The sequence below is a fragment of the Aedes aegypti genome, chromosome 3 (assembly GCF_002204515.2).
Source record: "Aedes aegypti strain LVP_AGWG chromosome 3, AaegL5.0 Primary Assembly, whole genome shotgun sequence".
In the NCBI taxonomy this organism is placed as follows: domain Eukaryota; kingdom Metazoa; phylum Arthropoda; class Insecta; order Diptera; family Culicidae; genus Aedes; species Aedes aegypti.
The window spans coordinates 368,727,539-368,751,567 of NC_035109.1; the positions used below are offsets into that span (position 1 = coordinate 368,727,539).

General features: G+C 36.1%; 1 protein-coding gene across 1 annotated transcript in view; it reads right to left on the minus strand.

The window, feature by feature from the left end:
• LOC5575095 overlaps nt 1–23,472 on the minus strand; it is a 62,013-nt gene extending 38,541 nt beyond the window's left edge. The window contains exon 1 of the mRNA XM_001661769.2: nt 22,251–23,472. The gene's annotated coding sequence lies outside the window, so the exon portion shown is untranslated. The remainder of the gene's footprint in view (nt 1–22,250) is intronic.
• Between the last annotated feature and the right edge of the window lie 557 nt (nt 23,473–24,029).

Sequence of the window (24,029 nt, forward strand, 5' to 3'; positions counted from 1 at the left end):
AAAGTTGTACGTTGGTTCGGTTCATGGGAAGACTGGTTGAAAATCAATTAAATTACTTGCTTGCTGGTGGTGACCAAAGGGATAAATTTTCAACGCGGAGCACTGTTTGGTTCTCAAGTCTTGTGCTCTTGAAAATTTGAGGTGTTGCTTCGTTCTATAATCACCAGCAGAGACAAATGTTCAAACTCTATTTCAAAACAAGTATATATTATATAGTAGTTCACGAAATTAAAACACAGCACTTTCAAATGATGTCCGAATGGTGGTAACAAAGACAAATTAAAAAACTCCGTGCCCCTTGCAGTTGCCCAAAATTTTATGGCTCATAAGGTAATCTAGAATACCGTGAAAAGTGAACTGCGATCTGTCAAGCTTGGGTACCTTTTGCACTACCGAGGGACCGAATGCAGTACTAGAAGTGGTACCAAATCTGAGCCCGAGTAGGACGGACCTGATTGTAAGTCATATGGCATAATGGTCATTTGGCATAATTGACGTTTGGTATAAGTCTGAAATCGAGAATTTCTTAAGGTAACATTCTTTTTTGCGTTTTTTTAACTCCACCGATGACATCAGGCTTATTTCGAAAATAATTAATACAAAACAAAATGATGCTTTATTCAACAATCCCATGCTCATGAATAAACTCATGGATTACCGACAGTGGAGAAAATATTGCAAATAATGTATTAATGTATTGTGGCAATCTACAATTTTCTTTCAAACATAAATTATTCGTTTGAGTTGCACTATCGGAATAAATTTTGGCACTGAAGCTTTTGATATATTTATCATATATTATCCATTTTTTCAAATTTTGATTGTTTTTTTAAATATGATGTAACAACAATTATAGTTATTACAACTGTTAATGAAAATTAAAAAAAAAAAGTCGACCTTCTTTTAAACATAGGCTGTTCTTTGGAGCAATACTGTTCCAATAAAAAATGGTTTTTAAGCTGATATTGAACTTCCTACAGATATAAGGGTGGTTTGATTAATCATTGCTTTGAACCCTGCTATCATCTCAACACACATTTATTTTTCACAATCAATCATCGTTCGGATCGTTTGGATCGTTCGAAAATTTTGCCTAAAATACTTACTTGTGTTGCTCGTTCAAATTATTATGTGTAAAGATTTTTTGGCATTAAAGATTTAAACATTTAAAACAAAAACATCTTTATATGAAGGCTGTTTTTGAATAATGCTGTAATAATAGGTCTTTGGATCAAAGCTTTCAATATTTTACATATGAATTTTTCGTCCTTTTACCAAGTTTGTCTTCAAGAAGTGTTAGGCACTTTTATTATGTTATACTTTTAAAACTTACTCTAAACATACCTACCCAAGATCTCATTTTTTAATTGACTGTTTTAAGTCTGTTTAAAGTTTTGTTAAGTTAAAACATTACGATGTAAACACAACCTCAATTGCGTTTTTGCCACTTCCTTGTACTCTTATCTCCTTAGAATTAGTCAGACATTTTTGCTAGGTGAACGATGGTGCCAATCTCAGTAAACAGCTTTGAAAAATGCTGATATTCAAGGGAAAAAAAATCAGTGTGTCAATTTTCCAAAATGGTTAATCATATATGATATACAGTCAACTCCCCATAACTCGATATTCAAGGGAACATCGAGTTAGAGAGGTATCGAGTTACAGAACACAAAACCAGTGAAACTACGATCCAAGGGACCATCGAGTTAGCCATGAAAAACAACTTTAACTATGGTTCTCTAACTCGATATCGAGATACGGAATAACGAGTAAGGAAGAGTTAACTGTATTGTGTTTGGATCTGCCCATTTTAAATCACTCATTATGCCAAAGGGCCATTATGCCAAACGGTGTACAATCGTCCGGATTTACAGTCACTTGTCTTCTATCCCGGACAGTCTCTTCTTTCACAATTCAAAGTTATTTTCACGTTACATCCCAAGTGTGATGCTTCACAATATTTTAATACATGTCTCGTACACTTTGTTCACTTAATTCACACTTCTAAAATAATGTCATTTGAACATATAACTGTTAACTTAACATATGCGGTGCGTTAGTCAAGACTCTCTCCAAAATGATCTACACTGCAAATAAATCACGTCAAACTGGACATCAATTTTGTTTAAATTTTTATCAGGCAATGCTAACAAGATTACGAATGAAACTAAAATGATTAGCAGTGTTGAAAGAAGAAGTTAGATTGAAATTATATTATTTGTTATATGATGTTTACATTTAATTTATGATAATTATCAGAGTATCCGATTACTGGTACCGTCCGGATTTTGATTAATCACGGTATAGCATCTTGTTCATCATTTATAGTTCATACTTCTTTCAAGATATTCCTGAAATACCAGGGCAAGATCATTTGCAACTTTGTTGATGCGGTATGAGTTGTAAGAGAGAAAAAAAATAGTTTTTTCAATACAAATACAAGGTGTTTGTTCCATGAAATATACAATGTCTTCATAATATTGCAAAGCATACCTAAAAACTATCTAAGAAAATTGAAATGTATCAAATAATCTTACTTTGGAGCGGACGAATGTAAGGACTACACAAACTTATTTTTTTATCGAAAATCTCACATCCTACACTTTTTTGTCTCAATTTTCCAACAGGAGTCTTAGATGAAAACTAAAAGAACGTGAACAATCCACTTAGCGGCACATATTTACACGTTTGTAATGTAGATCTTTTAATTTTGTCAGTATTTTTCAACATTTGTTTATTATTATCCACTACAGTACCTTCAATTATTTTAAATTAAAGAAACAATTTAAAATAATTGTGATGAACCTCTGTAAAATTATTACCCTGGTGTTTAGGATACCTTCATTTATAATAGAGAATTTAGCCAAGGCAAGCTTTTTTATTTTTAATTGGTAACTTCATTAGAACAAATTTGTTGAAATTGTTTTTATTATTTCAATTGTTTATCTCAAGCATTTTATTATATTTTCAACCGTTTATCTTGAGAAAATTTTGCGTGTAAAACCATTGTAAAGTTAAAATTTTACTTACTGTTTCAACAAACATACAAGTTTGATTGAAAATCTTAGGAATCCCACGACCCGGGACAAGCATCAATTTTTGTCCTGAAATGGTCGGAAAATGAACACTCTACAGCTATAGATTGCTCTAGCAAATATTTTCCGACTACTTGCTCGACGTAAGTAACTTTCATGCGGTTTTGAGAAAATTATTTAAAAAAAATCACAACCTGGCTTCTAGAAGTGTTTTTAAATGAACTACACCAGTGAACTTGTTAATTTAACGAATTTTCAATACGCTAATGGAAAGATATTGAACAAAACTTTAGAAAAATATAGGGTTCGACACAAATACTTGATTTGAATAAAATTTGAGATAAGTGATTAAAAAAAATCCGGGCCTGAACTAAAAAAAAACAAAAACAAATTGAGAAACAGTGTCTCAGAGTAACAAAGTAGTGATTTCAATGAAATGCATTATGAATAACCTAAATTTTCTCATTTCTCACCCAATTGAAAGGGTGTACAAATTCAAGTTAAGCAATGATCATCCAATTTCATATCTAGAAATCCATTCAAAATTTTTAAATGTTAAAATATACTTGTAGAACCAATATTTCAATTTCTTATTTCATGAGGCTTCGAAAAAAGGAAGTACCCCACAGTAAATTTAGAATCTATTGGCTACAATTTAGTGCAAAATAAGGTCGGTTGTAGTATACCAAAAAACACAGAAATCAGCGGGTCATAATCCACTACCTTTTAGAGGTTCGAACAACCAATTACGATTATGGAAAGTCACCGGCAGATACTGTTTTGGATTCTAAGATTAACTTTTTTCAGCACAAAACAAACTTTTTTTGTTTTTAAAAATTTGTGCACCACCTTTTTACAAGTTTTAAAAAAACATCTTCAGTTTTAAGAATTTGTGTCGATTCTTTGTCAATTGGTTATTCTGAAATTCTCGATTATTGATCATCTCATTCCGGAGGTATTTTAAAACTCTTTGGAGGACAGATGTGTAAATATCTCATACTTTAGAATGTTTTTCAAGTTTGATTTTCAAAACAATACTTTGATGCAAGTTTGTTATGAAAAAATGAAGGGTGCAATCTTTTGTGATTATTGAGCCCTTATGTTTCTGGTGACACTCTGACCGTATAAAGATTTTGAAAACTTCAAAAACAATAATTTTGAAATTTTCAAAATTTCTTTGAGACAACACAATTGATTTCTATAGTTTTTTAGAAAAGATTTTTTATACCTGACTTTGTATAGACAATATTATTTATTCAATCAATTGACTAAAAACAAATTGGCATGAAATAAATTTTATATGAGAAATGTGGAAGGAATATCGGAATAAAAATATCGAAAAAAATAAAAAAAATAAAGTCGCCGTTAGAGGAGTCTATGACTAAATAGGCAGCTATCTCTATTATTTCCCAGAAAAAAAATGATGACAAAATGATAACGTTTCATTCAATTACTTACGACATTTTTGTGTCAGTGTAGAATCGACTCAAGTAGTGTTTTGTTTTGATTCGTGGTTAAGTCACTTTTCCCCTCTCTTTAACAAAGCAGTGAAATTAGTACGTAGTTAGGTTTCGAAAGTACAAGATCTGACTTAAGTCATTTTGTAAATCCGGAAAACGTACTGAAATGAGAATAGAGTTGGTTTAGAGTGAATTGTGTAGAATTTTGTCTGCTGAATACGATAAATCGATAATGTAAGCTTGTTTATTATTTAGAGATAAGACTGCTTGAATATTTTTTAGAGATTTGAATGTCACCAAATGCTCTTTTACGTATACGAACCCACTGAACAGAATATTATTAAGAAAATAAAGTTTCCGCCCTGATTGCTTATCTTTTGACATATACGCGTATTGAGACTAGCCCTCGGTAAAAAATACATACAATTGTTTTTCCGTGATTTTCTCTAGGAATCGCATTTAGGTTTTAGGTATTTGCTCAAAGTTTCCTTCTGACTTCGAAGATTTCAACAGAAGTTCGTATGGAGTGTCTTTTACGATCTTCCAAAGGATTCCACAGATAATTTTGCTTGAAATCCCCGGAGTAATATAATAACTGAGGAATTCGGTGGAAGAATTCTTTGGAGAATGTCTGAAGCAATTTTCGTAGAAATTTCTGAAAGAATCCCTGTAGGAATTTTAAATGGATTGTTGTGAGAAAATACTGCATTATATCTAAAAATAATCCTCGTAGAAACACCTAGGATAATAATTGTTGGAATTTTTGGAAGTATCCTTGAAGGAATTCAATAATATTGCTCTGTATATTCTCATATACAACGTTAGAACTTCTGAAGAAATTCTTGAAGATTGTAGAAATTTTTGGAGCGATTCTTATGAAGATAACGTTTGAAAACTTTGGAGTAACAAATTCCTTGAATAGTTACCGTAAAATAATCACTGGATGAATTTCTGGATGAATTTTTAAGCAAATTCATGAAAAAATTTCACCCCGAAATCTTTGGAGACATTTCTGGAACCTGTGAAACGATTCTCTGCAAGCATTCAACAACGATTTGCAGGAATCACTCACCAGTAGTCTATAAATTTCGAGGAGAATTTTACAATTTTTGCTTTCCAATAATATGACAAATGACTTCTGGATCTGCTCATGATGCCTTTTCTACCAAAAATACTAGAATATTATAAGATTTTCTTAAGAATTTCGCTGCAATAATACCTCTAAAATTTAAGGGTTCCGGGATCTAGTTTATCCATTGTACAAGAAAGAGGCAGTGTTATGTGTGATGGATATTATTAAATTACTTGTATCTTTTTCGCATGTTTATCATAAAACAATATAACATAGTAATAAGTTTGTCAAAACACACTATTTTTACTATTGGAGCTACAGTCAACTCTCCATAACTCTGTATTGAAGAGAGCATCGAGTAAGGGAGGTATCGAGTTATGGAACACAAAACCAGTACAAATGCGATCCAAGAGACCATCTAGGTAGCCGATATCGAGTAAGGGAGAGTTGACTGTGCATTTACCTTTGCGTTTATTCGATATTAAAAAAAGGTTTCATTTGATTCAATCGAAGCTAATAGTAAAAAAAATATGAATTTTCGAATTTGTGTTTTGAGTCGTATTGATCCGAACACCGTACAAAAGAGAAGATTATGACAAAAATTTGTAATTCTGCTTGCATTGTGCTGGCAGTGGTGAAATCGGTGATTTATATACAAGTGGACCGAAAAATCCCATCATAACTAAGACGTTGGAGGATCAAAAATAAGCTTTTAATTCTAGAGGAAGGCGAACGGTCGAAACGAACTCGCCGGTGTCTGTAAATCGGCCATTAAACGGTTCAGCTAGTCAAATGCAAATTCTCATAAAAGGCTTCACGAGCGCTTGAATACGTTTCAAGTGACCTATTTGAATTTCATTCATTCATAATTATGCACACATCGGTAAGGTAGCTATTCATTTTGAAAGAACGATGCCTGTCAAGTGCTCTCAGCAAAGGTATTAGAAATCTCACCTCGGTAGGCAGTTTGCTCTTCTTCCGTCCAGCCAGCCCTCGAATATCCACATAGAAGCACGACCAGACGATACCTGCCTCATGACACATGCAGTAATGCACAACACATGGCGAAGCGTAAACGCGACGCAGCAATCACAGCATGCTTTGCCTGTTTGGCTGCACTACAGCCCCAGATAAACAGACGTAGCACTCGGACTAGTTTCATCGTACAGCAAAATTGTGCTCAATTCTAGTACAGTCATCTCTCCCTTACTCGATATTGAAGGGACCATCGAGTTAGGGAGGTATCGAGTTACAGAACACAAAAGCAGTGCAACTGCGTTCCAAGGGACCATCGAGTTAGCCATGAAAACCAACTTTTACTATGGTTCTCTAACACGATATCGAGTAAGGGAGAATTGGCATGTTGCGGCACTATGTTCAGAATTGATAATTGTTCAAACTTTTATGTCTATTTGTCTGTGCTACAGCATCGGAAAGGTGAATGGAAGCCAGCTATAATATCGGCGATCGTCAAACTTCACCGTCCCTTGCGATGATTGGATTTCAAAGTCACTGCCGGCCGAGTTCGTGTCGTTTCTCTGTGCCCGTGGCGTGTCTCAAATTTAACTAACTGGCGCAAATTGCTGCCCCCAAGAGCTGTGCTGCACTGTGCTTATGTATATTTATGTTTAAGCACTCAAACAGCTGTGGACACGACTTTGAAAAATCTGTAAATAACGTCGAGCTTCTATGTACGTACTGAACTCGTGATATTCAGTTCCTCAAACCACTAAATTTGGCCATTGCATCTGAGAGTGGATTTCATAGTGATCGAATCTTACAATTTTCAACCTTCTGAACTTGTTATGAAGGTTTGATAGTGTTCTTTTGTCGATTACGTGTCATGTTTCATTCAAGTAGGCTGTGCCTACTGCGCCGTTTTTTTTCGCTTGCTTTGATCGTGCTTCAAAATGAATTGAGAACGAATTCTGCGATGCCTACTGTCTATGATGAGTTCAGGATAACAACACAAATAAGATGCAAAAATTGTCGAAAATCGTCATTCTCTGGGAAGTAGGTGAATAACGTCTTTGAGGCCATTAGCGTCGTTTATCAATTCCGTAAAAAACATGCTACAGCCTGGCCCAGTCATTCACCGTCCAGATGAATTGGAAACTAATAAATTCGCCAATAAATCAAAGTTCAAGGTACGCGTATCATTTTTCGTCTTCATTTGAATGTAGGTATCTCGAGGGTAAAAGCTTACGGGGCTTATCTTCCAGTTGGGTCGTAATCTCGCAATTCGTCGAATGGTTTCTTGACATTTTGGAGTTGGATTACGCCACTAGTCATGTTGGGTGATCTGTTGATCATTCAATGTTATATACACTTCGTCGTCTTCGTCATTTTGATGTCATCTGATTTATGACGAGGAAAATTAATTACCTTCAAATTTGCAAGTCGATATTCTGTTCATCTTTGGCATTACTTTTCTATTGGGATACAACATGTTTCTGGAAATAGTTTTCTATAAACTGTACCACAGTTATTATGTACATAAGAGCTTTTTTTTGTTGTTTGTGACCATGTGACAAGCAGGATCATACTTACCAGGATCATACATACCAGGGCTACCTAACGTATGCCCCCGGGCCACATCCGGCCCGCAGAGAGTTCGAAGATTCTTCCCATACTTGGCCCGTAAACTTTCAACTCGAAGATAGAACATGGCAAATTCAACTGTTTTAGTTTTTAATTTAGTTATACTTTTGCTCGGTGTTTTTCAATTGTGTTTGATTGATGTGGGGTTCATTATAAATAACAAGTTTCAAATATAAGATTAATATTATTCACATAACAGCTACAATGTTTCTAACATAACGTTCAATAAAAGACGCCTGAAAAAAAAAAACTCATCGTCAAAAGGCTAAATTTTCACATATAGTTTCACTTATGGTCCAGACAAAGAAATACTCCCAAAGAATCCTGTAAAGTGTAAATACAATTATTCAATACCTGGGCGTGGTTCACGTAGAATCCTTGGAAGAATTATGAAAAGAGGCTTTCCACAAAACTTTTGAATTGGATTTTTAAAGAATTCGTGACGCGACATTCACGGATAACATTGGCACGGTTATCACAGAATCTTCAACAGGATTCATATTTTATCGAATTCAAAACGTAATTTGGATGAGATTCAAAAGAAATCCTAGGCACGACCTTGTTCAAGATTTTAACACATTTTGTGTCATTTGATTTGATTTGAATTTTCTACAATATAGGGCAAAATCGTATGAATGGGTCGGAAACTAGTGCTAGGTCGAAATTTGGTGTTCTTCTCGTACTTGGTCGGATTCTGACAGAATTCGAAGTATGTTTTTTTTATAAAACCCTGGGCATTATTCTCACAGCGTCCAAAATTTTAGCGGTTGATTCTTCAAAATATTCTGGACTAGATTATTACATAATTTTAAAATGGAATTCCATGATATCCAGCACATTAGATTATCTGTTTTTCGATTTCTCTAAATGAAATATGAATCACTTAATTTTTTTTGTCAGATTTCATGAACTTTATTTATTGACTTGCAACGAATTATCTGATCTGTTCCAACGTTTCGACTAGGTTTCTGATCTTCTTTAGGGGATACAGGAATGTAGATTGTTTAATGTTTGCTGTATACATCTATTCAAATAATCAAACTTACAATTGGTATTATCGTTTTTGGTGTCGTCAATAAGTGAATATATAACTGTTAGTGTACATCGAGTTAGGATCATGAACAAAGTACACATTTGTTGGAGCATACGTTATGTGCGGAATTAAAGACCTCTATGTAAAAAACTGTTTTTAGAGCTTTCAACATTTACCTCACTTATTCTGGGCACAAAACAACTAGATCATTAACTGTGAAATTGAAAATGGTGGGTCTTGTCGAGTTCAGCTTTGTTGGAGCTTTTCCTCAAGAATCCATGCTGCTCAAGCTGCAATTTATGCACATAAGCGGTGTATATTGAGAGGAGAGATGAGCAAATGTGCTCATCTCTTCAACCGAGAGCCAAATAAAGATTTGCACTCAGTGTTAAGTTGAAAGCCCTATGGTAAAGACGTATATGCTAACTATTGATTCCGAAACGCCAAATGTACTATTTCGCAGTCGTATCAGTTCTCGGTCGTAATAATTCTGGCGACGAAGGTTAAACATTGATAAGAAAATAGTTGGGTGTTCAATTCGCGAGCTAAAGCGAGTATTTTCCGCGATTTCGGTGGTGTCAGTAGTAGCGTGGTTGTAAGATGTCGTTTGCTGAAGAGAGTGGCAGTAAGGTGATGGTTGGTGCAATGGAGAAGAGAACAAAAGGAAGATTTCCTGTGTATGTGCCGGGGTTAAATGTAAGCTCGTACTTGCAAACTGTGGATATTTTTTTGCGTTAAATAAAACTCCTGATGACGAGAAAGCGCTAGAGTTCATCACAAGTGTGGGCCAAGAAACGGCCAATCGTATTACTGGAAGCTTCAAACCGGATAAAATTGTGAATAAAACATATGCGCAAATAGTAGAAAAGTTCAAAATTTTGCATGAAGTGAATAAAAACGTGTTTGCCGAACGGCACCGTTTAATAACACGTAAGCAAGAAGAAGGCGAATTACTAGATGATTTTGCTATAGATTTGCAGAACATTGTGGAACATTGTAGTGTTAGTGCTGAAACAGAGGCTACACTAGTACAGTAGGGTGCGGCTTATTTTTCAAAAGTTCTCAAAACTAAAAATTCGTGTGCTCTTATGAATTGAAATCACAATAAAAGAGAAACCCCAAAATCTGAGCCAAAAATATTAACATTTAGAGGTGGCGCAAGCGTCTTGAAGGTGAATTTTCAGGTTATAAAAAATGACCTACAGTGAAGTAAACATAACTTTGTTATTTTTCAGGCGATTTTAAATCTTTTAGCATCCATACCTGCAAAATTAAATTTATGAGAACTTTGTAGACCATCGAATTTGTCTAAAATCAAAACAGATTTTAGTTTAAACTAATTTATTCCAAATTTTTCCTCATTCTACTAAAAATTTCAACTTTGTTTGGCCATAACTTCATGATTGCTAAACCGATTCCAAATCTTTTTACATGCTTTTGAAGCTATTTCAAATCTTTTCAAACCTTTCATACATCACATTTCACTAAAAAAATGTCTTGACCAAGTTATTGAACACAAACTGCACAAAAACACGATTTTTTAACGAAAAATGCCAGTTTTTTCAAATTTTTGCCACTTAAATATTATCTTTAAAGCTGAAACTAGTTTTTCGCATTTGTTAAACCTTTGAGAAGGACTTTGCAACATTTTTTTCAATAATTTTAAAACAAAAATTTGTTTGCATATTTTTTAAAATATATGCACTATTCAACTATTAATAAAGGCAAGATGCATTATAAATTTAAGTTTTATATCAAAAATGCAATTTCCGGCGAAAAAACTTAAATAATCCGAAGAAATTTGATATTTTTCATTAAAAATCATGTTTTTGGGTAGTTTTTGTCGAATAGCTTGGTCAAAACAATTTTTAAGAAAAATGTGTTGTAAGGTTTGAAAACAACTAAATTTGCTTCAAAAACTTGTAAAAAGATTTGGAATCGATCGAGTATTTAGGAAGTTATGGTCAAACAAAATTGAAAATTTTAGTAAAATGAGGAAAAATTTGGTTAAAAGTATTTTAAACTATGACTAGTTTTGATTGTAGCCAAATTTGATGTTCCACAATGTTTTCATAAATTTAATTTTAAAGATAATGGTGTTAAAAGTTTTGAAATTGGTTGAAAAATAACAAAGTTATGTTTGCTTCACTGAAGGTCATTTTTTATAACTTAAAAATTCACCTTCAAAACGCTTGCGCCACCTCTAAATGTTAATATTTTTGGCTCAGATTTTGGGGTTTCTCTTTTAATGTGATTTCAATTCAGTAGAGCACACGAATTTTTAGTTTTGAGAACTTTCGAAAAATAAGCCGCACCCTATAGTACAGTCGGTGTTCATTGCGGGTATAAGAAATGATAAAACGCGAGAGTCGATGTTACGAGATGCAGATCACAGCTTGAATCTAGCCAAACTTCTGGAAAAGGCTAAGATGATCGAGATAGCGGCTCAGGAGTCGCGAAAAATGTCTAAGCAATGTGTTGAACATGTGAACTATGTGGGACCGATGAGCTCAGCGCGCATCAAGAATGTAGTGAAACCGGGAAAATTTGACGATAGTGCATGGGGTGGAAAAACGCAGAAGGAAATTTCAAGCTACAGAGGGAATCAAAAAGTCAATTCAGACACGGTGTGCTATAGCTGCTACAACAAAGGACATTTGTCCTACCACTGCACGTTTCCAAAGGCCAAGAAACCGCGTTATGGAGCACAACATCCAAGGAGTGGTTCGAATAGGAAACGAGCCTTCGAAGATCGAATTAATCAGCTGTCTGCTGCGATGGAAGATTTGAAGATGAGCTTAGCAGGTGAAACTGATAGCGAAGATGACCAATCAGTTGAAGAACCGTCAGATAAAGAGCAACAATCTAACTACATGAACAACGTGTTGTTAGGTAAGTCAGATGACTCAAAACCAGCTTTTGTGGAATTGAATGTAAACGGGGGAAATTTGTTGATGGAGTGCGATACGGGCACATGCGCGACTATTTGCTCTTTCAATACATATAAAGAAAGGTTTAGTAAATGTTCGCTAATGAAGGACAGACGAAACTTTTTTGTAATCTCCGGCGATACTGTGAGTGTAGTGGGTAAAATTATAGTTCGAGTAAAACTGCAGGAGAGAGTTTTAACATTACCACTCTTGGTGATCAAATCTCCCAAAAATTTTGTATCTTTCTTGGGAAGAGATTGGCTTAATGCAATTTGGCCACACTGGAGAAGTATTTTTTCGCTCAGTTCTCTCCATGAGGCAAAAAGAGATCAGTGGGCACACCGCACAGTAAAGCAATTGAAATTGAAATGATCTTACCGAACCAATTAAGAATGTAATAGTGGATGTTAGGATCGATGATCAGGCCAAACCAATTGTTCATAAGCCATACACTGTAGCATTCAAACACCGTGAAATGGTGAGTTCACATTTAGATGATTTGGAGTCTAAAGGCATTCTTGAGAAGGTAGAGTATGCGATGCGGAATGGGCATCGCCTATAGTAGTCGTAGTAAAACCAAATAAAAAAGAAATTAGAATTTGTATGGATGGATCCAAAACGATAAACCCCCACATTATTACACATCATTACCCTCTCCCGGTTATAGATGAGTTGATTACAAATAAGAGCGGAGCAAAAAAATTTGCTCTTATCGATTTGAGAGGAGCATACCAACAGCTGGTAGTATCAGAAGCTTCTAAGAAGCTAATGGTAATAAACACTCATAAAGGTTTGTATGCGTATCGTAGATTACCGTTCGGAGTAAAACCAGCAGCCACAATTTTTCAATCGGTCATGGATAAAATTCTACAAGGCATCCCCAACGTTCAGGCTTACATCGATGACATACTGATTTGGGCAAAGACGGACGAAGAATTATTAGCTTCCATCAAAGTCGTACTGAATAGGCTGAAAGAGCATAATGTTAAAATAAATGCCGAAAAATGCAAATGGTTTGTTTCCCATGTGAAATATTTGGGTCACATTCTGTCGGAGGCGGGAGTATCGCCAAATCCGGAGAAAGTGAGGGCGATTACGGCCGTGCCAGAGCGAAAATCCAAAACACAACTCAAAACATTTCTCGGCATGATTACATTCTATACCAAATTTGTTCCTAAATTGAGCTTAATTCTTTCCCCTTTGTACGACCTGTTAAAAAAAGATACTAAATGGTGTTGGGACGCAAAATGTAAGAACGTTTTTGAACTGAGCAAAACAGCTAATGTAGTGCTCAAGTACTTACACATTTCGATCCGTTGAAGCCCATCACAGTGACATGCGATGCAAGTGACGATGGAATCTCTCAAATCTCTGGAATCCTCAGCCACAAAATCAACAACAGGGAAATGCCTGTATTTTTTATTTCTCGTCGATTGTCTAGTGCTGAAAAGAAATATCCAATATTGCATAGGGAAGCATTGGCAATTGTTTTACCAATGGAAAAATTTTATAAATACGTTTTAGGTCAAAAAGTATCAATAATTACGGATCACAAACCTTTATTTGGTATATTCAATAATAAAAAGGGAGGACCTTCTGTTATTGCCACTAGACTACAAAGATATTTCCTACGGCTCTCTATATTCGATTTCAAATTGTCACCAGTGCTGGAAAAGTTCGTATCACGAAGCAGCTCACGAGTGTATACCAACGCATAACAAACATCACAGACTCTGGCTAGGTGTGAGTAAGCCCGCACCCGTCTGCTCGGGAGAACATGTCAAAAGAAGTAGCAACAAGCTCGCGAGCGTTTACTCGCGAGTAACCGAGTAAGGTGTGATTTATTATGGTTTTGACAGACAAATTAATTGTATAACCATCATATCGATAGTAAACTACTAGTTTGTAGTCAAAAGCCCTTAAAAACCATAAATCTCGGAGGGTAAGCATCTTTTTTCCCAAAAGCACAATATGACTCTGAGCAGCTCCGAACACGTTCGCGAATCACTTTTAGCTTCAGTTACTCGGGAGTCGACAGATGCGAGTAAGCCAGCGCTATGACGCTCGGGAGCGTTTGGATTTGTTTTTGTTCCAGTTCAGATGAAGCGTTCGCCACTTTCCATCACTGATTGTCACACGTTTCAGGTAGAGAAAATCAAATAGCTGATTGCTTGTCAAGACTAAGATATGAGTTTGGCGAATTTAGAAGAAAGTCGGCGAAGCTCATTCAATTGTTTGAATTACTTAATTGATGATCAGAAAATCAATATCAACTCTAAAATTATTGCGGAAAAGTCAATGGAAGACACGGTTCTCTCAAAAGTTTTAAATTACGTCCAAAATGGGTGGCCAAATAGCATAAAAGATAGATTAGTGAAACATTTTTTTCGCAAAGCGGCATGAACTAGATGTAGAATCCGGATGTCTTATTTTTGGCGAACGGATAGTAATCCCAAACGCACTTAAAATACCATCTCTTCAATTGTTACACGCTAATCATCGTGGAATCCAAAAGATGAAACAAATTGCTCGCAAGTACTTGTATTGGGATGGGTGTGGAACTGATATAGAAAACTATGTTGGATCTTGCAAACAATGCCAAATCTTAGGAATTGACAGAACACTACGAGTATACGGAAATTGGCCTATAACTAAGAAACCTTTTGAGCGAGTACACGTAGATTGTTTTTCATAAATTCAATCGAACTTTTTTGATACTAGTCGATGCTTATTCACATAGCATTTTCACCATTTTTGGTTTTGCAACTACTATTGTAAGTGATAATGGGCCTCCGTTCAATAATTTCGGCTTCAAAAAGTTTTGCGAAGCGCGAAATATTGAACATATATTATGTCCTCCATATCACCCAGCGAGCAATGGATTAGCAGAAAGGGCAGTACAAACCACAAAAGCTGTTTTGGAGAATCTAATAAGAGAGAACGATTCTTGTTCATCATTACAGATCGATCATGAAATCAGCAAATTCCTGTTCCACCATCATCAAACACCTACGACAGAGGATAATATAATACCCAATGAACGTATTTTTTCTTTTATTCCACGCTCTCAAATAACAGGAATTAGAAAGCAAAAATCAATATTCGGTGAAATAGTACAATCTGAGAAAAAAAAAAATTTAAAAGCTAATAACATGATTATTTACACATACAAATCAAACGGCAGAGCATATAGTACGGAAGCAAAAGTCGTCAAACAATTATCCAATATGACATATGTAATTGATATAAAAGGGGCAAATCGTAAAGTTCATAGAAACCAATTGAAAAAAATTCTTCAAAAACCATTTGTTTTGAAAAATAGTAATGAAAATGAACAAGAACAAAAATTGCATGACAAACCCTCAGTAGCAACAATTGTAAAATCAAAAAAAGAACGGAAATCGAGCAAAAAACAACAAAGTCTGTTTCAAATCAAGTATTACGTAGGTCAGCAAGGATTTACAAATCAAAATACAAAAACTTAAATGTTGGACAGTTGTTGAAGAAAAAGAAGCAAAAAAATAATAATATGTACAGGGTGATTACTTATTCCTGTCAGTAAAGTAAATGTTCGTAGATAAAAGATGTATGTATGAATTTTAATTTCCGGTATACATCCTGTTTTGCACATCTATAAAGTTTGTCTTGACAAAGTAAAGATTAAATCTTTTTTCATTTACCTTAATTTTTAGTCATATGTGTTGTTTTAAAGGCATTGCACCTGGCACGCACGTTTTCCACAGATATGTATTTTTGACTAAACTTCGCTGAAAAAATTGCCTGATTGAAACAGCATGTTACCACAATATTTTAGACTTACTAGGGAATAGAATGAGACTGATTATGGAAAATTTTAGCGAAAAAAATATGTATTTTTCAATTAAAATATATGCTTTTGAATAACGTGCGTGTTAACTGTAATGCTTCTGAAACAATACTTGTGGCTGGAAACTGAGGTAAAAAAAATAATTTGTTATCTATGTGTAGCAAAGACAAATGTTATAGATGTTCTAAACTGGATATGCACTGGTAATTAAAATTAATTTAACCATTTTTTTTCTATGATTACTTATTTTACTGACAGGATATAGTAATCACCCTGTAATTATAAGCAAACTCTTATGATTTTTTTTGCATGTATTCTAATTAGTCTAAATGAATAAGAAAATGAACTTTATAAATTTTAAGTTAAACAATGAAATAACGTGAATTGCAATATATTGTCATAATGCAAATGCTATTGATGAAATGTAGAAACAAACATTGTAAATAGGTTATATTAATTTAAAGGGGGAGATGAGAGGAGAGATGAGCAAATGTGCTCATCTCTTCAACCGAGAGCCAAATAAGGATAAGCACTCAGTGTTAAGTTGAAAGCCCTATGGTAAAGACGTATATGCTAACTATTGAAACGAAACGCCAAGTGTACTATTTCGCAGTCGTATCAGTTCTCGGTCGTAACATATATAAAGCTAGCATTACTGTATAACTTCTATAAACGTTGATTGAAAGTGGGAAAGGGTCCAAGGAATCCTATCTATCTATCTACCATCGCTATCCCGTTTTTTGTTAATATCACAGAATACCAACCATAATCTTCCAAAGCTTTTCCTTGAACATCATAAAAATGTACTTCCATGCAGTTCGCGATGAATCAAACTCTCAAACGATTTTTTCGACATAAGAAATTGTATATTCCTGACAATATTTGAAATACCTTAAATACCAGACGCAATAGATTTTCCCAGTTAAAAATATTCTAACAACATTTTTACAGAAACCCTTTCAAACTCTTGGGAAAATTGGATGGAATTTGTTAAGCCTTCATCGCATGTCTCGTCTGATAAAATATGGACCATTTTACAACACTTTGCTCTACGTTTTCTGATATTTCATACATTTAAAAAAAAATATTCTGCTGATCGATCCGGTGAATTCTATTCATGTCGAAGAGGTCAAAACGGCGGCGGAGGTCTGGAAAAAGCTGACCAACACTTTTGAAGACACGGGACTCACACGCCAGTGGGCACTTTTGCACAAGCTTATGGACTGATGCATGCGTTGTTATTTACGTGACCATAGCAACGAGTGAATTCGGCACCGCTCAAACGTGCAAAGAGCCATTACAACGAATTTGATAAGCTGCGGGTCGATGGAGGTGTATGTCAACCGGATGGTTTCGACAGCGCTGATAGGTTTCCGCTGGATGACAAGTGGATTAGTATGCTATTACTGGCAGGTCTGCCCCAGGAATATCGTCCGATGGTGATGGGCCTGGAAAATTCGGGAATCGAAATCACAGGTGACATCATTAAGACAAAATGGACCAATGCACGAGTTCACTAATATGACGTTTGAGCGGTGCCGAATTCACTCGTTGCCATGGTTACGTAAATAACTCGGCACCGCTCAAACGTCAAATAGTGAACTCGTGCATGGACCGATGCACTAGTTCACTCGTTGACGTTTAAGCGATGCCGTGTTATTTATGTGACCATGGAAACAAGTGAATTCGGCACCGCTCAAACGTCAAATTAGTGATCTCGTGCATCGGTCCATTGGTTCATTGCTCCAGGAGACGCCTACTATGGAACCTGCGTTCATCTCAACAAAAGAAAAATTCAAACGGTTTCCATCAGTTAGAAGGTATACCTGCGCCCCCGTCGTCTTCAAATCAAAGACCAACTAGCGATGATATGCAAGGAGGGTGGCGCCTGCCCCAAGGCAAGTATTTGAATGATGTTGTTCCATGTTCAGATACTGGTGCCGATTTTCACAGCCAATTCTGCATGATCCGACTACGCACCAAGAAGCACTATCTCGTGCCCAGTCAACCACGCTAGGAAATTGACTTTACGAAAAGATCCTGGACCGATCGGGAATCGAATCCAGACACCTTCAGCATGATTTTGCTTTGTAGCCACAGACTCTAATCACTCGGCAAAGGAAGGCCCACAGTACGACAATACCTTCAGAACAAAAAGTTAGAAATTATTTAAGAGTCTTACTAGAATTAGCTACTAAATTCCGTTTGAAAACTTTTATGGAATGCACTCACAGCATGCAAATTGTCTTCAAAATGAAAGACATTTGTTCACATTTATCTTTTTCCAGAGCATGGAACAATGTCTTGAATCTTGATCCTGTAGCATATTCTGGAGAAATATTAAAAAAAAAACTTTTGGAGAAAGTTTTAAAAAAAAAAAAAAAAAAAAAAAAAAAAAAAAAAAAAAAAAAAAAAAAAAAAAAAAAAAAAAAAAAAAAAAAAAAAAAAAAAAAAAAAACTTTTGGATTGGGGACGGACCTGGTATAGTGGTTAGAACACTCGCCTCTCACGCCGAGGACCTGGGATCGAATCCCATCCCCCGACATAGTCACTTATGACGTAAAAAGTTATAGTGACGACTTCCTTCGGAAGGGAAGTAAAGCCGTTGGTCCCGAGATGAACTAGCCCAGGGCTAAAAATCTCGTTAATAAAGTCAAACCATCAAACCACTTTTGGAGAAGATTTGTGAAGCCGCTCACGGGTTGATGGCACAATCCTTAATTAAAACCTCCAATGAAAGTCCTGAAGAAATCTGGAGAAGATTTGTGAAGTCACGGGTTGATGGCACAATCCTTAATTAAAACCTCCAATGAAAGTCCTGAAGGAATCCCCAGAAATATAGCTGGTGCAAAGACACTCTTCGAAAAAAAAAACATGAGGGAAATTTTCTTGGATTTCTTGTGCAAATTTTTTGGAGAGTTATGGAAGAAAACATTGGAGAACAGCTTAGAACACCAGTAGCTATTATTAGAAGTATCATTTCCTTACCTGTGGTTCAAGAACCCCTGGAGGCCTTGAAGACTTCTCAGAGGCAGCGAACCCATAGTGAATAATGATAATATATTTCAAATGTCGCAGCCCGATATGATTACAACTAACATTGTTCCTAAACATATCCATGAGATATTCCATGACCATTCTTCCGAAAATCAAAAGTTCGTTGGAAATTGTATTTGAAAGTTTCTAGAGCACCGTAATGAGGAATCCCAGGTGCAATTTGTCGAGAAATTCTTGGGAACATTTATAATAGATTTCATCGAATGAAGCCTTCAGAAAATTTTGAACAATTTCGGAGAGTTCTTGTGCATGATTTTTTTAAAAGAATCCGTATAAAAATGCTTGGATTAAATGAAAAAAAAAACGGCGTAGGGATTATTGTACAATCGATTTTTTTTCGAAAACTCTGGTAAATGGTGCTTTACGGTACTTCCAGTAATTTTCACAGAGATTACTCTGCATAAAAGATCTCAGTATTTCCTCCAGATGTTCCCACAAATCCTACAGAAGTTCTTCCCCAAAGGTGGGGAATCCCTGGAGAAATAGTAACGTAATAGTCTCTGAAGGATTTTCTGGAGCTTCTTGAAGGTTGCACCAGAATTCACTGCAAGCAGATTGACCGTCTCTTTGATCGACTATTTCTTTATGAAAAAGCGTTTTTATAAAAAGTAATTGAACAAACAATGTTTCAAATAGTGCTTTTTTTCAAAATCAGTCACAAATTTTTTTGTTGTTTTACAATAGTAAATTGATTGTTTATCAATGGTTTTACTATTCAAACAGTTAGTTGACTTTTGGAATTATCTGATGACTATAGAATCATACTCTAGTATTCGTCTAGTTTGATTTGTCTCAAGTTCATCGAAAATTAATAGAGTTCTAAAGCTATCATGAGAAAAAGAGGTTAAAGGCAAAAAAGTGACTTTAGAGACCATATTGATTAAAATTTCGTTAGAGAGAGCTTAACCTAAACTAGACACTATTTAGAGACATTAAAACAGTAATCAAGCCTTTAAAAAGAGACCTGCTTATCTAAAAATATACTATTTTTCGTACCTGTGGTAATCTTTAATCTTCTCCTACGAAATTAATTATCTCATGAAATATACCCAACTGGAACTGGGAATCATACTTGCCTTTGCCATTTTGGCAATCCAAGGTCCTACTTTCTTATTCAAACAAGTTTTTATTCCGAAAGAACTAAAAATTAAATGATTGAATTTCTCAAGTAGCGCTGTGATAGCGAAAATTTGGTTGATTTAAATGATTTTGTGTTACAAAAAGGACATATTATACCATGTTCGAAATATGTTCCCTGAGTACAGTTGAAATTCCCTGAGAATTCCAGGTTTTTTTCCAGGTTGAATAAAATTCCCTGATGAATCCAGGTTTTTTCAAGTAGTAGACACCCTGAAAGCATATTCCAGAGCTGTTTACTATTAATATAGATTAAAATACTTCATGAAATCTCCCAAGATGTTTAGAGATTTTCTCATACAATTTCACAGGAAAAATAAAATAGTTGGAGAAAATCCCGAGAAAACATTATAGGATCTAACAAATTTCCGGGGAATGTGTTTTAATCTACCCATAAACCTTTGGTTGTATGTTCCTTAGTGGGCTCCTTGAATGATGGAACGTAGATTTCTTTTCAGACTTATCGAGAAGGGTCTATGGAGGATTTCAGACGTGATATTCGTGTGTGTCTGTCAAAGATCTTTCCTTGACAGACCTTTTTGCATTCTTCTTTACAACCTGTCCAAGGTACTTGAGGAATGTCATTGCCTTCAAGTATTTCTGTTGAAATTTGTAGGCTGTTTTGAATAATTGATGTAATTTATTGACTTTATAATGAATTCTTAAGAGAATATTTGGAGGCAAACCTGGAGGATTGCCTAAACATGTAGAGATGACTCCAAAAAAAATCTGCCTGATATCTGCTTAAATTTTATGATGAGTCTTCCACAGGGAATCCTTAAGAATATCAAGAGGCATTTATCTTTTCATTTCTAGGGTAATATTGAACGGATTTTAAAAAGAAATGTAGAAAACAAATGGACTCCAAACAGTCGTAGCGGTAAACTTGCAGCTATTTTACATGATCATGCTAAGGTTGGCGAATTTGGAACCCACCAGTCTTTGGGACATGGAAATTTTCTCGACATCCCAGGGCATAGCGTTGCCACATGATGTACCAAAAGAGGTAATTTCGCAAAGAGAGCTCTCAGGAAAAATATATAGGAAATTTACAAAAATGATAATTGAACGTTAATGACGTAGTATTTTAAAGGGGAGGGAGAAGTCTACGATTTTGAGATGAATCATGTATTAGGTATGGGAAAATAGGCTACAATGAGGGAAAGGGGTGAGTTCCATAAAGGGTTTTTTTTGTGAAACTTTCTGTGGGAATCTTAAGAGGAATCTACGGAATAACTCTTGGAAAAGTTCCTGATAAAACTACTCAACAACTCTTAAAAAAGTTCCTAAAGAATTAATCGATACCTAAAATTTCCCATCATTACTACTTGAAGGTCTATCAATAGAATTTTTGAAGAAACTCCCGGATGAAGACAAAGACGAAATTAAGAAGAAGTAGTCGAGTTGACACTGAATACCACTTCAAACATTATATTCGGTCCCTTGGTACCCAAGTTTGATAGATTCAAGTACACTTTTCTTAGCCTTTTGTATCTTGCTCTATTACCTCATGTGCTATGGAAGATCTTTGTTTCGTTTTCGGTGTTACGTCTTTCACTTGTCTTTGGTAAAACAGCTAACAGGTAGAAGCCGCACCCGAGCACGACTGTGTAAAGTTCTGAAAATATAGCTAAAACTAACAAACTTAAAAGGTGCCAAAACATTTATAAATATTATGCCAGTAGAAATTGGTTGCAACCGTGCTTGAAGGTCGACTCATCCTGACGAATGTAATATAATTATCGCCCTGAAATCTATTTTATGTTTTCACCATTTGAGTGGTTTGTTTGGATTATGGCAAACAATATTATGAACGAACTATTGTTCATTACATTTTATATTTAGCCAAAGCTTTTAATGGAACGATAATTATGTTCGTCCTTCAAGTTGCTATTTTGGAAAACTTCATATCTTTAGCGTGATTATTAGCGAACTTTCAATTCTTGCTACATCTGTATACATATTCCGAAATAGTCCAAAACATCAAAACACCCATCTAAATCAATCATACTTCCTTCAGCCTCAATCTGTCGAGACTGTACGGCACTCGAAGAAAGTCGATTCAGGAATTAAGGCTAGAAAACGGAAAATTAACTTACAATTTCCACTCCCGCTCCGGATACACCTGTAGTAATCTACTTCGTCGACTTCGTCGTCCGCAACGGTTGATGATCATCAATTGATCGCTACCACCGAAGAAAATTCGTGCAAAAGCGCCATCAACGCTGACGACTCATTTCCTCCTCTCCGGCTGCAAACTAATCGACACACCAGCAGCTTCCAAGAGGCAGGCACAACACTTCATCCACCAGCCCAAGACAGACGGAATGTAAGCTTTTTAATCTTTCACTGTTGATCGCGCACTCTTTCTCCACACAACACTTCTTGCTTGCTGTGCACTTCCAATTTCGGTCACCACATCTCAACACAGTAGGCTAAGGTTTGGACAAAAGAAGAAAGCACTGCTTCGCGGCGCATCCAGGTTGCTTTGTTGCACTTGTCGATCGAATTTTCCGCCGCGATCTTCTCGTCACTGCACAGAATAATTATCCCGGTTGGCCGTATTCTGTTTCTTTTTTTCGAAGGGTACCCCACTTGCCGCAATGCAGGAAAAACCTGATCTTCGGCGTAGCCAAGCACCAACTTCAACAACAACAACTTCGCAACGATTCAACAGGTATACGAACAGACGTTGACGGCGATGGCTGAAAGGTCGTTGATATTCCAGGCCGACCAGCTGCTCGATCGCTGAGGATCGATCGTCTCTTCAGGCTGATCGTTATTCTGTATAGGCACTCTAGGTTTGCTCTAGCATCTAAAGATCACGTTCCGTTGCCAATGGCAAAACCAACAATGACAATCGAAGCTCGCGAATAATTTCTGCTAACTCACGAAAGCATGCTCGCAATTTGAGAAATTAATCTCCACAATAGCACTTAGCGGATCACTACACTAGGGGGGCCCACCACTTAAACGGGGTTTGGTCGTAAGCGATCTTCACCGTTTCAAGTTTTCGTGCAGCAGATAACTTTGGTTTGCAGTGGTGCTGTTGTTCTTTTCATTCAACTCTTGGCATTTGTCTTCTTATTGTTGTTCCGCCGCGAAAGTCACACATCCAAGTAGCCTTCGCTTTGGTAAACTGAGACCAAAACGCTTTGTTGTGAACACGTTGCCAGTGACAACGCACGATCTTCACCAGTTCAACATCCGCGAATCAAAAAGACCGATGATTTCACTTACAAAAGAGTCAACACAGCCGAGAGGAACTGTTCCGAAATTATTCAAAGGAAAAAACCGTATGCTTTGCTGATCCGACCCGGGGTTAAGGTGATTATAAAACGAAGCCAAACTTTGAATTTTCAATTGCACAAGACGACAGTATCTGACAACAGTTTGCGTTGAAAACCAATCAACTTGCTTGCTTGCTGGTGGTGACCAATGGGATAGATTTTTAACGCGAAGCGGTGTTTGGTTCTCAAGTCTTGTGCTTTTGAAAATTTGAGGTGTGGCTTCGTTCTATAATCACCTTAAGCCATAGAACTGCCTGGCTGGAAGAGGAGAGACCGACTGCTGTTGAACTGGTTTTTTTTCGGCTTACTCTTCGTTTACTCCGTTCTCGGCCATCCATCGGTCGTCGTATCTCTGCCTTTTGTGACTGACTGACTGCAGGCAGCCCACACCTTCACGACTACACAGATACGCCTTTTCGTGTATACGCAAACGCACCGACTTTGGTCGGATGAGGCTCTCGGGTTCCAACGAAGGAGGCGCGATTTACCAACACATCCACCCGAAAGTAATCGCGATCACTTCGCGCGATCATATGCTGTGCTTATGCTGCTATTATGAATGACTACCGAAACCAGCTCAGTCAGCGC